This window comes from Felis catus, chromosome D4 (assembly GCF_018350175.1).
Source record: "Felis catus isolate Fca126 chromosome D4, F.catus_Fca126_mat1.0, whole genome shotgun sequence".
Classification (NCBI taxonomy): domain Eukaryota; kingdom Metazoa; phylum Chordata; class Mammalia; order Carnivora; family Felidae; genus Felis; species Felis catus.
Window position 1 is genome coordinate 52,469,339 of NC_058380.1, and position 16,061 is coordinate 52,485,399.

The 16,061-nt window shown below is 36.5% G+C and overlaps 1 long non-coding RNA gene across 2 annotated transcripts in view; it reads left to right on the plus strand.

The window, feature by feature from the left end:
• LOC123381609 overlaps positions 1 to 16,061 on the plus strand; it is a 46,036-nt gene that overhangs the window by 16,153 nt on the left and 13,822 nt on the right. For both annotated transcript variants that reach the window (XR_006588837.1, XR_006588838.1), the window contains exon 3: positions 7,836 to 7,946. This is a non-coding gene — a long non-coding RNA (uncharacterized LOC123381609). The remainder of the gene's footprint in view (positions 1 to 7,835; positions 7,947 to 16,061) is intronic.

Below are 16,061 nucleotides of genomic sequence, written 5' to 3' on the forward strand. Positions count from 1 at the left end.
CTCTCCAGCATCTATAGTCTCCTGATTTGTTCATTTTAGCCAGTTTTATCTATTTTTATTTTTTTATATGAAATTTATTGACAAATTGGTTTCCATACAACACCCAGTGCTCATCCCAAAAGGTGCCCTCCTCAATACCCATCACCCACCCTCTCCTCCCTCCCACCCCCCATCAACCCTCAGTTTGTTCTCAGTTTTTAACAGTTTTATCTATTTTTAGACTAATATCACACTGTTGTGATTATAGTAGGTCTTGAAATCAGGTGGTTCAAGTTTTCTAACTTAGCTCTTATTCATCAAGATGACTTTGGCTACTTGAGATTTTGTATACTTTATAAAAGTTGACATCAGCTTGAATTTAGTATACCTAAATTTGGGGAGAATGGATATTTTAATAATTTCTGACCTTCCAACACATGAACGTGTTTGATCTTTTTCTTATCTTTTTCAATTTCTCATTTTGAGATTTTGTATTTATTCCTAGCTATTTGATGTTACTTGATAATTTCATAAGTGATATTTCTTCTATTTCATGTCTACTAGTTTCAGCTACTATATAGAAAAACGATTGATTTTTTTGCATGTTGACCTAATTATTTCTAGTATGTTTTTTTATAAATTAAATAGCATTTTCTTTTATACAACAATGTCATCTGCCAATAGAGTTTCACTTTGTCCTTTCTCATCTCTATGCCTTTCATTTAATTATCTTCTAGTACAATGTTAAGTAGAATTAAGTAACTGGTAGCCTTGACTTGTTTTTGACCTTTGAGAAAGTATTCAATGTTTCAACATTAAATATATATTAGTTTTTCATGTTTTGTTGCCAATACTTAACAGATTGAGGAGGTTGTCTTATATTTTAGGGTGCTGTGAATATTTTCTTTAAAACCATGAATGAACACTGAATTTGCCAAGTGGTTTTTGTGTATTTTTTAAGGAGAATATGTATTTTTTTTAACTCAGCTAATGCCATGAACTACTTTGTTGCCTTTTCAACTGTTAAACTAACCTTATATCCCTTAGATGAGATACAGTTGGTCATGAGGTAATGTGTTTTTAATATATTATTTGGTTAAATATGTTAATATTTTATTCTTTGTGATTATACTCAAAAAGGATATTAGTCTCTAATTTTTCCTTCTAATGTCTTCCTACTATTTTGGTAAGAGGCTTATACTTGCCTCATAGACCGTATTGAAAGTATTCTCTTTTTCCCCAAAACATAACATGGTATTTTTCCATTTAACGTTTGAATTATACACCTTCAAACTTTATATCTAATGCCATTTAATAGATCCTTTTATCACCTGCCACCTGAAGTGAAACTCTTTGTCTGGGACCGTGTAAAAATTTTTGACTTATGCCACTCCTTTTTACCTTATACCCTATATTGGTATTTCCAAAATGTCTTCATCACAAACTCATCTCAATTTTGGCTTTCATAAAGCTGAATAATCTTGGTAGCCCCTTCCACTAAAGGATACAAGGGGATATCTTATGCATTTCCTTTTCTCCATTCTTCATTTAGCAGCTGGTACATGATCCAAACATGGTGATGAGAAATACATATACTCTGTACTTTGATTTTGGAGGGGGTGAAATGAACGGACAGGGTCAGACTGTGATTTTAACTGTAGCTATAGCTGAGTGCAGGGTCCACAAATGCAATTAAGAGCATAGAGAATATGTAGTATCCACTGTGTCTTTAGAGCTGACTAGTGGAAGTGTTAATGGTGCTGGCAGTAACAGCCAGTGGGATTACTCCTTGCCAGAAGATTCTGTTTGGATCCTGACACAGCCTGATTTTCTAGATGTTCTCTGAGTTCTTTATTCAGAATTCTTTCAGTAAATTTCTGCCGGGACTATCAGAATCAGTCTCTATTCTTTCAAACCCAAATCATCTGCTAATACTCTAACCATAGCATGGAGAATATTGCCCTTCATATAGCAGACATATCACGTACTTATTACACTTCCAAGAAGGTTGAGTAACCAATGTACTCCAATTACACATAAGTATTATGCATTTGTTGGTGGCCTAATGTTACTCTTCAATTGGAGCAATTTCTTTTTCCCTGAAATAAGAAGTGTATATATGAAATATATTAGCTATGGGAGAGCTGCCATTGCAACTCTTTATGTTAAAAAAATCTATAAATGTGTTTTTTTACCCAAAATTTTGAAAAAGGTGCTATCATGGAATTTTTACAGATTTCAAGGGTATTTGGAGGGAGGTATTTTTCCACCAAAAGAAAGTGATAAATGGAGTTGCATATAACTCTTAAGAAAGTGAAAGACTTCAATGAGATTTTACATTGATAGAGAGCCTCACCATGTCAACTTCCAAAGGTAAAGTCTAGGGTCAGGAATTGATCCTTAGGGAAGTCAATCTTTAAAGTTTTATAAAGGTCAAAGCATTTCACCTCAGAGTTGTTTCTTAATGGCTATTCTGGATCGTTGTATAGTCAATTTGATTGATTGTGCCATTTGAGGCACCTAAAAGGGAAAAAAAAAACCTGCCAAAAAATGGTCAATATGTTGGTTACTTGTAGAAACATCCTAGGAAAAGAAAAATGTCCTTTTTATGTTGAACTTCATGTAAAATTTTGTTTTATAGTGGTAAAATTTGGAGTCTATAGCAATCACCTAAAAACACATAAAAATGCAGAGATACACACACACACACAATTTTTCTGTTTGTCTTTCTAATGCCCATTTGTACAGCCCCCGCAAATTGATGTGTAATGATGGATAAGGTAAGCATATTCTAGTACATGAAATACTAGGTTTAAGGCAATGATAACAATAACACAACAACAACAGAATATATTTCTCCCCTTGGTTCCCTAGTTTGAGGATGATATAAAATCAACTAGTATCTCTCTAATTATTATAAGATGAAATACAACAAAGTTACAATAGAAGAAAACAGTGTTATCTGAAAGCCAGTCAATGGTTGGCTTTCTCATTTCAACCTATATTCCTAACTTTTGGAGAAAATTAATTATACACTTGGTAAGAGCTAACTGCTTAGTAATTTTATAAACTTGAGCAAGTTGGGTAATCTCTCTGAACCTCAGATTCTTCAATTTATAGCAGGTAACTTTTTCTGTAAGACTGGGTAATACCAGTATTTCCTGGGATAGCTGTGAAATTTAAATGGGATAACGTAAGTAAAGCACTTAGCATTATGGCTATCATGTAGTGGTGCTCAAAGAATTTAGTAATAATGATGTCTCTACTACTTTGAATGGCCATCTTGAACTCGAAGAAAAGTTTTGACAATACAATAGTTGACTCATATCAATTAGAGCTCTTACCTAAGTAGAATAGAATAGTGCCATTTTCAGTAAGTCCAGGACAACCGGATTTTTCCTCCAGTGTTGAAGATTCCTGTTTTATTTCAGAAGCACCAAAAGAAATGGTCGACTTGCATTTAAGAACCATGAAGTATGAACAATATGTTCCACATTAAAATCCCACTTAGAGTGGGGTGCCTGGTTGGCTCAGTCCATCAGGTGTCAGACTTCAGCTGGGGTCACGATCTCGCGGTTTGGTTTATGAGTTCTAGCACTGCATGGGTCTCTCTGTTGTCAGTCAGCTTTGGATCCTCTGTCCCCTCTCTCTCTGCCCCTCCTTGACTTGTTCTCTCTTGCACATGTGCATGTGCTTTCTCTCTGTCTCTCAAACAAACAAACAAACAAACAAAAAAACACTAAAAGAAGATCACACTCAGAGGAGCTGAGTACCCACAAAGAAATTGATGTGAGGACACTGACACCCAGTGGAAAGAAAAATGGATTCATATATCATATGTCGCACTGATTCCAACATATACACACGCATACACATGATGGAATATTGCTCAGTCATCAAAAAGAATGCAATTTTACCATTTGCATCAATGTGCATGGAGTTAGAGTATCCTGGGAAGTGAAATAAGTCATTCACAGAAAGACAAATACTGTATGATTTCATTCATGTGGAATTTAAAAACCAAAAAGATGAAAATGGAGAAAAAGAGAGGGAAACCAAGAAACATATTTATTCTTAACTATACAGAACAAACTGAGGGTTGATGAAGGGAAAGTGTGTGAGGGATGGGCTAAATGGGTGATGGGTATTAAGGGGGACACTTGTGATGGGCCCTGGGTACTGTATGTACCTGATGAATCACTAGATTCTGCACCTTAAACTAATGTTACACTGTGTGTTAACTAACTGGAATTTAAATAAAAACTTGTAAAAAAAAATTCTAACTAATGGAAGAAAAAAGTCATGGAACTAAAGCATAATTTTTAGAGCAGATTAGCTAAAAACTGGAATTTAATCATGTGAACAATGAGATAGGAATATGAGTGGTGAAACTTTTTGGAAAGATTGTGAAGAATAATGGATATCAGGCTATGAATTCATTCTGTGGCATACTTTATTCTCTGTATAACAGAGAATGATTGAAAATTGTGTAACAGAGACCATGTAATTAAAATAGTCTAAAGGAAAGATAAATCTGAAAGTAATATGTAGAAAATGTATGGGAATCATTTTACTCCACATCCAGTTAAATCAGATGCAACATGTTATAAGCAATAAATCATGCTTTAAATTAGGTATACATTCAAATTTCAGTTCTGATACTTACAGTTTCAAAACCATACAACAATTTTTTTCTTCTGTGTCTGGCTCATTTCGCTTAACATAATGTCTTCCAGGTCTATCCATGTTGTCACAAATGGATTTCCCTCTTTTTAAAGGCTGAATAATATTCTATTGTCTATGTGTACCAAATTTCTGTATTCATTGGAAACTTGGGTTTTTTCCACATCTTGGCTATTACGATCAATGCCACAATAAACATGGGAGTGCAGATAAGTCTTCAAGATCTTGATTTCCATCCCTTTGGATTTATATTCAGAAGTGGAATTGCTGGTTCATATGCTGTTTCTATTTTTGACTTTTTGACGAACTGCTGTACTGTTTTCCATAGTAGCTGCACCAGTGATACCACTTATATGAGCAAACAAAAATAGTCAAAACTCCTAGAAACAGGGAGTATAATGGTAGTTGCCAGGAGCAGGGAGATGAGGGACTGGAAAGTTAGTAAGGAGGTATAATGTTTCAGTTATATAAGATGACTAAGTCCTAAAGATCTGCTATATAGTGTAGTGCCTATAGTTAACAACATCGTTTACTTAAAACTTTGCTAAGAGAGTAGACATTAGTGTTCTCACACCAAAAAATAGTAATAAATAGCAACGGTAGGAGGATATTTTTGAAGATGATCAACATGTTTATGGCATAGATTGTGGTGGTCTCTCAAGAATATACTTATTTCCAAACTGAAGTTGTAGGCATTAAATATGTATAGCTTTTTGTATGTCAGTCATACCTCAGTAAAGTAGTTTAAAAAATGACACAAATTATTTATCCCTTCCTGGGCTCAGGAATATATTTATAATCACTTTAGTCAAAAATAATGGGATAATTTTACTTAGCCTATTACATAAATACTTTTATAGTCTGTTGCATATCTATATCCATATTGATTTCATTCAGCAATTTTTATCTAGTCTCTTGCTTCCTTTCCATCCACATATTCAAGCATTTATCTAGTGCCATACACACTGGTTTTCTCTGTAGCTACTCAAATTTGCCTTTTTAGATTTCACATTTCCTTTCTTGTAAATGGTTTTCTTCCTCATCTACCTACCTAACATTTTCTTTGACTTTAAAGATTTAACCAAAGTGATATTTTCTGTAAGACTAACTTATACAACTATCTCTCTGCCCTATGACAGGATGGGATGTTTTATCCCTTGATTGTTTATGGCATTGTGTATTATCCTGTTTTCTTAAGACCTTGTTCACTAGAAACCTGTCTGTTGTACTCAGGCTTCCCTCTTTTCCTTTCTGGATCTGTTATCTAAAAGTCATCTTTTATACCCATTCATATGACCCCATCAATTATTTAGCCCACTTGTGCTATGGCAAGAATATATTAAACAGGAAAGACACAGATGGTAAAGAATTCTGATGTTTACAAATATCTACCGTCTTTGATCACAAAAGTGAAGACATAAGAAAAAATAAATTCCCCAAACCAAGGATTCCATGGAATACATACGGGTCACATAAAAATGTTTCACTGCAAGGGATGGCCAAGACTAATAGCCAGTTTTGTACACTGCTGGTCCCTGGAAAGCAACTCATTGTGCTCATGGTGAGGGAATCTATGTCCTTGATGTCCATGTGCCACACAGAGCATATCTGGTATTCATGCAGAACTTAAAAACAAAGAACACACTTGAAATGTAATAAAGACATATGTTTTTTAGTTGAAACGATTTCTGAAATGGCAGTGGTGCCTCCCAGAATGTTTAGAATTGATCTTTGAGGGAAATAAATTAAACATAATATACACTAGAGGGAGAAAAACCCATGGTAGGTAAATCCTAAATCAATGAATGAGCTCACTGATTATAAATGGAAGTGAGGAAGGGCCATAGCCTTTTTGGCCAACTTTTTTAGGCTTCAAAGATTGAACAAGCCAAGAATATCAAGACAGCATAGATGCCATCAGAGAGAGAGAGAGAGAGAGAGAGTGAGAGAGAGCGAGCGAGAAACTGGTAGCTTCTCTATCTTAACTGATGATCAAACAGTAATTAGAATTAAACAGTGGGTGATGACCCATGTAAAATTCTTCATTCTAGTGTTTGGTGATGCAGTTTAAAAAGATCATGTAGTTAGAGGGCCTGTGTCTGTCTGGCCAGGAGTTTTGTTACTATCTTGTATTTTCTGGATATGCGCAGAAGGCGTATCATCAAAATGAACAGAAACTAGGGCAGGAGCTTCAAGTCAGTACCAGAAATGCAGAATTGTGCCATTTCCCAGGGCAGACTCCAATGTATAGGAATATAGTCCTTAGATAAAGAATAAAAGAAAGTAAAGCATGGGAAAGGTGGTCAGGAAGTAGAGATGGAAGTAGACAAATGGCTCAGAATATGGGTCCCTACTGAGGCAGTTAGAGCATAAGGCAAATTTTTATAAAAATTCAACATTTTTTTAATTTTGGGGCACCGGGGAGGTAAAATGGGCTTAATCAAATCTTTGATGTACATGAATGGAGTAATTTGGAGAATATTAGAGACTATCAGTTTAGATACAGATAACGGAGTGAGAAGAAAATTGTGGGGAGAAAGGAAAATGTCATAGGAGGGTCTTAGAGTCCGTAACACAAGAATAGCTTTACGAGATTTGGTAGAGGAGGATTGGCTGTAAGGGACCTAATCTAAACCCCATTCTTATAGATCCCTCTATTTGTTTCAAGCAGAAAGACAAGGACTTTCAAGAATAAGTTACAATTGGACAGTGCCCGGTGGGGTATTGTTATGTGGCAACGCTGATTAGGATGCACGGAGCTATAAACAGAGGATTTTGGTTCACTCTGTGACTCATTTGACCATTCTTCATTTGAGGTTCAGAATTTTTATTTTTATTTTTATTTTTTTAACATTTATTTATTTTTGAGACAGAGAGAGACAGAGCATGAACGGGGGAGGGTCAGAGAGAGAGGGAGACACAGAATGTGAAACAGGCTCTAGGCTCTGAGCAGTCAGCACAGAGCCCGTCACGGGGCTCGAACTCACGGACCGTGAGATCATGACCTGAGCCGAAGTCAGACACTCAACCGACTGAGCCACCCAGGCGCCCTGAGGTTCAGAATTTTTAGAGTTTCTCTCTCCCCTCCACCTCTCCTTCCCTTCCCAGCCCCTAACTACTTTGTTTTCTTGTTTTAATATGTTTACCTTATTTTTATTTTCTTTTTTCCTTAGTATAAATGCACTATGGAATCACAAATGTTGGTCACTAGTAGGATGGGTCCTCCTGATGAGGTGGTGGAAGAATGACTGGAAGAGCTGGAGCCAGTTCCTCAGCCCCTCAGGGTGAGGTGCTTCCTACAGTCCGTTCTCCAGGACTAGTACTACTTGTGCACAAGGGGGTATTTGTCCAGTCTATTATCCTGCCATATGCTGGATATCGTATTTGTTTTCTTCCAGGATTTTATTTAAATTCAAGTTTGTTAACATGTAGTGTGGTGTTGATTTTAGGAAAATTCAGTGATTCATCACTTACATATAAAACCCAGTACTGATCACAAGTACCCTCCTTAATGTCCATCCCCACCCACCTCCCCTCCATCAACCTGTGGTTTGTTTTCTGTAGTAAAGAGTCTTTTATGGTTTGTTTCCCTCACTGTCTTTATCTTATCTTTCCTTCCCTTCCCCTATGTTCATATGTTTTGTTTCTTAAGTTTCACGTATGAGTGAAATCATATGATACTTATCTTTCTCTGACTGGCTTATTTGACTTACTGTAATACACTTAAGTTCAATCCACATCATTGCAAATAGCAAGATTTCATTCTTTTTGATGGCATGCATGCATGAGTGTGTGCGTGTGTGTGCGCATATGTATGTGTATATGTGTATATATATGTGTATGTATACTGTGTATATATACATATATGTACATATATACATATATGTATACGTATATATGTGTGTATATATATGTATATGTATGTGTGTGTTTATATATATAACTACATTGTCTTTATCCACCCAGTTGATGGACATTTGTGTTCTTTCCATACTTTAGGCTATTGTTGATAGTGCTGCTACAAACATTGGGGTGCATGCGCCCTTTTGAATAAGTATTTTTGTATCCTTTGGATAAATTCCCAGTAGTGCAATTACTTGGTCAGAGGATAGTCCCATTATTAAATTTTTGAGGAACCTCCACACTGTTTTCCAGAGTGGTTGCAGCAGTTTGCATTCCCACCAACAGTGCAAGAAGGTTCCCCTTTCTCCGGATCCTCACCAATATCTGTTGTTTCCTGAGTTGTTAATTTTAGTCATTCTGATAAGTATGAGGGGGTATCGTAGTGGTTTTTATTTGTATTTCCCTGATAATAAGTATATTGAGGATTGTTTCATGGGTCTGTTAGCTATCTGGATGTCTTTGGAAAAGTGTCTGTTCATATCTTCTGCCCATTTCTTAACTGAATTATTTGTTTTTTGGGTGTTGAGTTTGGTAAGTTCTTTATAGATTTTGGATAATAGCCCTTTACCCAGTATGTCATTGGCAAATATCTTCTCCCATTCTGTAGGCTGTCTTTTAGTTTTGTCGATTGTTTCTTTTGCTGTGCAGAAGATTTTTATCTTGATGTCCCAATAGTTTTATCTTGAAGTCCCAATAGTTCATTTTTGCTATTGTTACCCTTGTCTTCAGTGACTTCTCTAGTAAGAAGTTGCTACAGCTGAGGTCAAAGAGGTTGCTGCCTGTGTTTTCTAGGATTTCTAAATTAAAAAAAATGTTTATATATTTTTGAGATAGAGAGACAGAGTGCAAGTGGGGAAAGGGCAGAGAGACAGACACAGAATCTGAAGCAGGCTCCAGGTTCTGAGCTCTCAGCACAGAGACTGACCTGGGGCTTCAACTCACAAAACGCAAGATCATGACCTGAGCTGAAATAGGATGCTTAACTGACTGAGCCACCCAGGTGCCCCTCTCCTCTACGATTTTAATAGTTTCCTGTCTCACATGTAGGTTTTTCATCCATTTTGAATTTACTTTTATATATAGTGTGAGAAAGTGTCCCAGTTTCATCCTTCTGTGTGTTACTGTCCAGTTTTGTCAACACCATTTGGTGTTGAAAAGACTGTTAAAGAGACTGTTTTTTTCGCATTGGATATTCTTTTCTGATTTGTTGAAGATGAGTTGACCATATAGTTGTGGGTCCATTTCTGGGCTCTCCATTCTGTTCCATTGATGTTTGTGTCTGCTTTTGTGCCAGTACCATACAGTCTTGATGATTACAGCTTTGTAAGGCAACTTGAAGTTTGGAATTGTGATGTCTCTCACTTTGATTTTCTTTTTCAACATTACCTTGGCTATTGGGGGTCTTTTCTGATTACATACAAATTTTAGAATTGTTTGTTCTAGCTCTGTGAAAAATGATGGTATTCTTTTGATAGGGATTGAATTGAATGTGTAGATTGCTTTGGGTAGAATAGACATTTTAACAATACTGTTCCAACCCATGAGCATGAATGTTTTTCCATTTCCTTATATCTTTTTCAATTTCTTTCATATGTGTTCTATAGTTATCAGTGTACAGATCTTTTACCTGTTTGGTTAGGTTTATTCCTAGGATATCTTTCTGTAAGGTTAAAGACAGCTGAATGGAAATAGATGCCTAAATCTGAATTCAAGATCTAATGGTAGGAGAAAAAATTTGCAAACTTTTATGAATTTGAGAAAGATGACAGATTTGAGAAATATTTGATACAGGCTAGAGAGATAATATTTTTAAAAAGAATTCTGAAATTAGGAATACTTTTGGGAAATTCTCATTCAGAAGCTGTCTGAGGATAGCATGCAGTTGAAGATGGTTCAGAGTCCAGGGAACATGTGCAAGAACTCTGTGGGATATAATGAATCCAACCCATAAAAATGCTTTTATGATCTAGTTTGAGTCAAGGGTTAACTTGTGTGGATGATACTGAGATAGGAGGGGAGTTTTGAAATCACTGAAGAAATACCTGTGGAGGAAAATACAGCAATTGGAAAATAGATCAGAGAAGAAAAGCAGGATATGCAACATGGATTGTTTAAAGGGAATCGATTACCAGATTCTTCACCTTCATTATACTGTTTTAATACTCCCTTAGAACTTGCATGCATTCACACTAGGCCTTTTTTGTACTTTAAAGCATAAGGGCATAACCCCCACCCTACCTCACCTAACCCAAATCTTATAGTATTGCATTTTCCAAGTTGTAAAATCCTCTTGGCGACAAAGGGATAATGTGCAAACAGCAGCACTGATTGGGAGTAGCTTCCCTTAATGATTGTTTAAGCCATTCTAAATCATGCAGCTTACTGATTATGCTTGTTTATACATTTTTCTTTAAGGGAAAAACTTGCCCCTTATTAGAATTACTGAATTCTCAATGACAGAAGTTGTAGAGACCATTGGCCCGCATGCTTTTAACCCAGTAGTTGTTAATGGGAGGTGATCTTGCTCCCCAGGTAGGATTTGGCAATATCTAGAGACAGTGTTGGTTGTCATAAGTGCGTGTGTGTGTGTGTGTGTGTGTGTGTGTGTGTTGGTACTACTAGCATGTCATGGATAGAGGTCAGGGATGCTGCTGAACATACTACAAATGCAAAGAAACCTCATCCCTGCCAATGTCAGTAGTTCAGAGGTTGAGAAACATTATTTTAAGTATAAGTGGAATACTTTTTGAAATACCATATTTTTCAAACTGCAGTGGATAAAAACATCAGATAAATAAATTTGTTCCAGTAACAGTCATTTCTCACTTTATTATATATTGTAGACTATGTAGCATATTCTATTTCGTATTCCCAACCATAGTGTTTAAAATTACAATCTATTCCCACATCCATACATTCCTTTTGTCCTTCTCTGCTTTAGTTTCCCCTCTCACTTACCAGCATATAATATAATGTATGTTTTACTTCATTATTTTAAAGTCATAAAATAATATTACTCCTTTCTCCTAATTGAACATCAGTTCTATTAGGGTAAGGATATCCTGTTTTGTTCAAGACTGCATTCCACACAACCAAAGATATGTTGCAAAAAGTAGGTGTGGAATAAACATTTGTAAAAAGGATGAAAAATTCTATTGTAATGCAGGGAAAGCTTGAAAAGGATTCTAGAGACCAGTTGGAAGGTAGTAGACACAATGAGTAAGAAATGGACATGGGAAGGTTATAGAGGGAATCTGTGAACTTCTTCCTTCAGTATACACAGGGAATGTGATTGAGTTTAGGAGCTAAGAGATGCCCCTCAGGAATCTAGACTATGCAGAGAAACTGGAACTTCCCACATGTAAATAGTAAGCAACTAATAATCTAGCAAAGATGAATAGGCAGAAAGGTCTGACTCCGAAGTGAAGAATAATATTGAAAATAATACAGGGTAGAGCTCTAGTAAGAATAAATTACTGAGCCTTTTTACTTTAGCTGGTAGGTCAGCTGGCTTGGATTGACATAAAATATATCCAAATTTTAGCATTTATCATGTACTGTTCAGTAAGGTAAACAGTACACAGGCTCTGGCTTGACAAGTTTGAGATCAAGAGCCAAGAATATATAGTAATAAGCTTCTGATAACCAGGCTGCTGTAGGGAAAGTGTTGCTTTGTGGCAAGTATTCCAGGATTGACTGCAAGAGAAAAAGGTGCAAGATGTGTCAAGTGTTGAGGACAGGCCATTAGTAATGGAGTAAGGGCTTTTAAAAATTAGAAATATTCAACAGTGTGCAATGGCCCTGTTGGAATGTTTTTGTGCAATCTATTTTGCAAGGGGGAAAACCTATTTGCATACAGCTTCCTGCTGTGAAGTGTTCCAACAACCAAGCTGGTTAAGAGACTTTTTTGTTGTGGAGCTATTGATGTGACTGGAGAGGCTGCTAAGGTCACTCTTTCTGGGACACTCTCATAGTTTGATTGATTGTTTGACAGAGCCATTCATTCAATCAACAGACATTAATTGGTAACCTGTTCTGTGCCTATCAGTAAGTAGTGTGTCATGCCTAAGAACCCTGATTTTGAAGTTGCACAAATCACAGCTCTTAAAATTAACAACATGGAGTTTTTTGAGAAATAGTTAACTTCTGCATCTCAGTTTCAACATGTATTAAAGGAAGTACATCATAGCTCCCACATACCATGCTGGAGACGTATTGCATGTCAATTGATAAAAACTTGTAGCACAAAACGAGCTCAGTAAAAACATCAATACTTTTTGCCACTTCACTAAGGGAATAGAATTGCTGGGGAGAACATAGAGGACCACCCCATGAGTGACCCATAGGTGAAGCTCAAAACTATTTCCAAGAGCTTAAATGTCCCCATTGGAAGTTAAGTGTAAATCTTGAAGTTGAATGTGACCTATAAACAGCTATGCAAGGTGTTATAGATCACCATTCAGTATGTCATGTAGAAACTATGGCAACACACAGGGAAGGGAAGGTGGGTATTTTTGAAGCCTGTGCAACAGGGAAACATTCACAGGGTGAGCTCTATGGCTACACTGGATAACATGAGGTGAGGCTCTTCTCTTGAGGGTTACTTGCAGGAAGGGGTGAGAAAGAGATCACTTATACACAAAGCCACGTAGCTCCTCATCGCTGTGAGGTTCTGAGTCCTAAAGCAAAAGGTATGCTGCTCCTGTGCCCACTGGCCGTTCCCATTCTGGGCTGTGTACTCTCTAGGGCTGCTTGCCTGTCTCTAGCTGTCTCTCACTCTCTTCTTTATTGTTACTAATTTGATGATCTTTTCTGCAAACAGATCAACTTTGAAACATTAAATGAGTCAAGGACAGATACTTGGGAAAAAGGATTATTTAGAGATGGAATCAGAGGTATTAAAGATTAGACCTACCCCTCTGACACCAAAAACAAAACAATCAAAACTCTGAAGTCGCAGTCCTGTAATCTTGCCATGGGAATTCTCCAAGGAAATTAACTGAAGGAATTGAAGCCTTTAATTGGCCCTCAGATATCTGCCATGGCTACATTGAGTTCCCTTTAGGGAAATATTGGAGGGGAGGCTGACTGTCACACCTTGATTTGAATAAGGTTAGCTTTCCAGTGTTAAATTATGAAGACTCCTTAAAAATTGGACTGTTAGGGAATAGTTTTCCTATTACTGTGAGGTACCTTTGCTGTATATTTTAAAAACAATCTTAAAATGGCAAACAAGGAAGAGGTCAATAGTAATCAAATAAAACCTACTCCAACACTGGAAGTGTGTACCAAGCCATGTGGCCTCTAGGGTGACTCAGACAAATCACAAGTCAAGTTTATAAAGCTTATGTTTGTTAATATCCTAATGTATCCCGAGAGTAAAAGATTTTGGGTAACAGAAACTACTGTTGTAAAAAGTTAAAAATGACAGCAACAATATTGACTGATTATCTTTGAAATTGTCTTTCCATCTTATTGTAACTTGGTTTCTTCATCTTTCTTAATTACTTCTTGTTTACTTAAATTTTGGAAGTTGTGATTTATGCGTTTGGAATGTATTTTTACTCTAATGGTCTAGAGCTAGTTTGTGAAATTTCTCAGATGATGTCAAGAGAATTTGGGCAGAAACTTATAGTCATATTTCTAGATAATCCATATTTGAGTACATGTATATGGATGGGGCACTATTAGAAACTCATTATCTCTAGTACTGACATTATAGTTAGCGGTTTTGTTCCCACGGTTTCTTCTCTTTCCTTCTGGATCTTCTGTTCTTTCAAGTTTGCTGCTTATGTGTTTGGTGTGCAATTTGGGATTACTCAAGTACTTCCTAAAATAGAAATGAGGCAAATATGAGACAGCTAGGTTGTACAAAGTGTTGTTCTCAATTTATCTGTGTGCTTCGTAATAATGAAATAATAGTTCCCCTTGTGTGTAAGACTTGAGGAGTGCTGCTGATCAGGGTATCGTCAAAACAATACCTTGACAAGTATGTTTCTAACAACCCAGTTGACAAATGAGGACTACTGGTATCATGGAGAATTGAGGGGCACCTGAGTGGCTCAGTCAGTTAAGTGACTGACTCTTGGTTTCTGCTCAGGTCATGATCTCACCGTTGGTGAGTTTGAGTCCCACATTGAGCTTTGCACTGACAGTGTGGAGCCTGCTTCGGATTCTCGCTCTCCCCTTTCTCTCTGTCCCTACCCCGCTTGTGTGTGTGCTCTCTCTCTCTCTCTCTCTCAAAATAAATAAACTTAAAAAAAGGAGTAGCATAAGCAGAGGCATCACTACCAACACGTGCCAGTTGTGTTGAATATTATAGGATGCATGACCTGCCACAGAACGATGGCAGAAGACATGAGAAATGAGTTAAAAGCACCTTTCGACTTAGGAATAGTCAACATCCTAGCTGAAATTATTTAAAATTTTTTTCTCTGTTAATAAAATAACCCAATGAATGTTCTTGTATTATTGAATGAAGTGCTCAGAGCAGGAAAAAAGCAAGTCAGGAGGAAAAGTCTGTAATAGAGTGTGTGTGAGACATTTCGTGTAGGGAGTGAAAGTTTCCTAAAATTACAATCAACAAGATTTAGCTTGAGACTATATTGCTCTGTTATTTTCCTATCTCTTTCTTACTGTAGCTTTTTAAAAAATATACAGGAACGTATAGTTTAGACACATTTTTTACTCCACTGTTAGCATATATATGCTGAATCTGAGCATGGATGTCACCAGTAAGATTTGATCAGGAAGAGCATTCATAGATTATGATTGAGGCCAGAAAGATGGTATCTGTGGACTTGTTAGAAAGATACTCCTTGTGGCCTTAGTGGCTGGATTTCTCCTGTCTTCAGTGAATAGGGGCCACATGAATACCTTTACCAGACAAATACACAGTAGGATTTTCTACACTGTCAGAAAATCTTATTTAGGCTAACGCCTTTGTTCTGTGCACAGAGTGCTCTGACAATAGATTGGGAGGCTATTCCCTGAAAAACTGTATTCCAAAAACAATATAAAAAAAAGTAGTAATCAAGATTTGATTGAGTGATCATTAAATTTTAGAAGTTCTTAGTACATGTGAATAAAAGTTGAGGGCCTTAATAACTTGAAGAAACCCAGGGAATTTGAGAGATGGCTGAGACTGGATAGAGTATATGAAATAGCATAAAAATGGGTTTTAAATTAGTGATAATAAAATGGAAAATATTTATGAATATGCTCATTCAGAGCTTGAAACACTGTCATTAATTTGTTGGGATTATATATTCTGTGGCATGTAATTTTAAGCATCAAAAAACAGTGGTGGTAAAATTGACAAGGAAGCTAAGAATATGGAAGAAGAGTGAGAAATCTTAAGAGTAAATTTTCAAAGGTTGTGGACAGGCAACTTCTGCTTTCATTTATGTTGCTAAAGGCCTCACAGTACTCTGATTCCCATGGTAAAAACAAGGGAAGAAAACCTGGAACAAATGAACATTTTTCTAATTGTATAA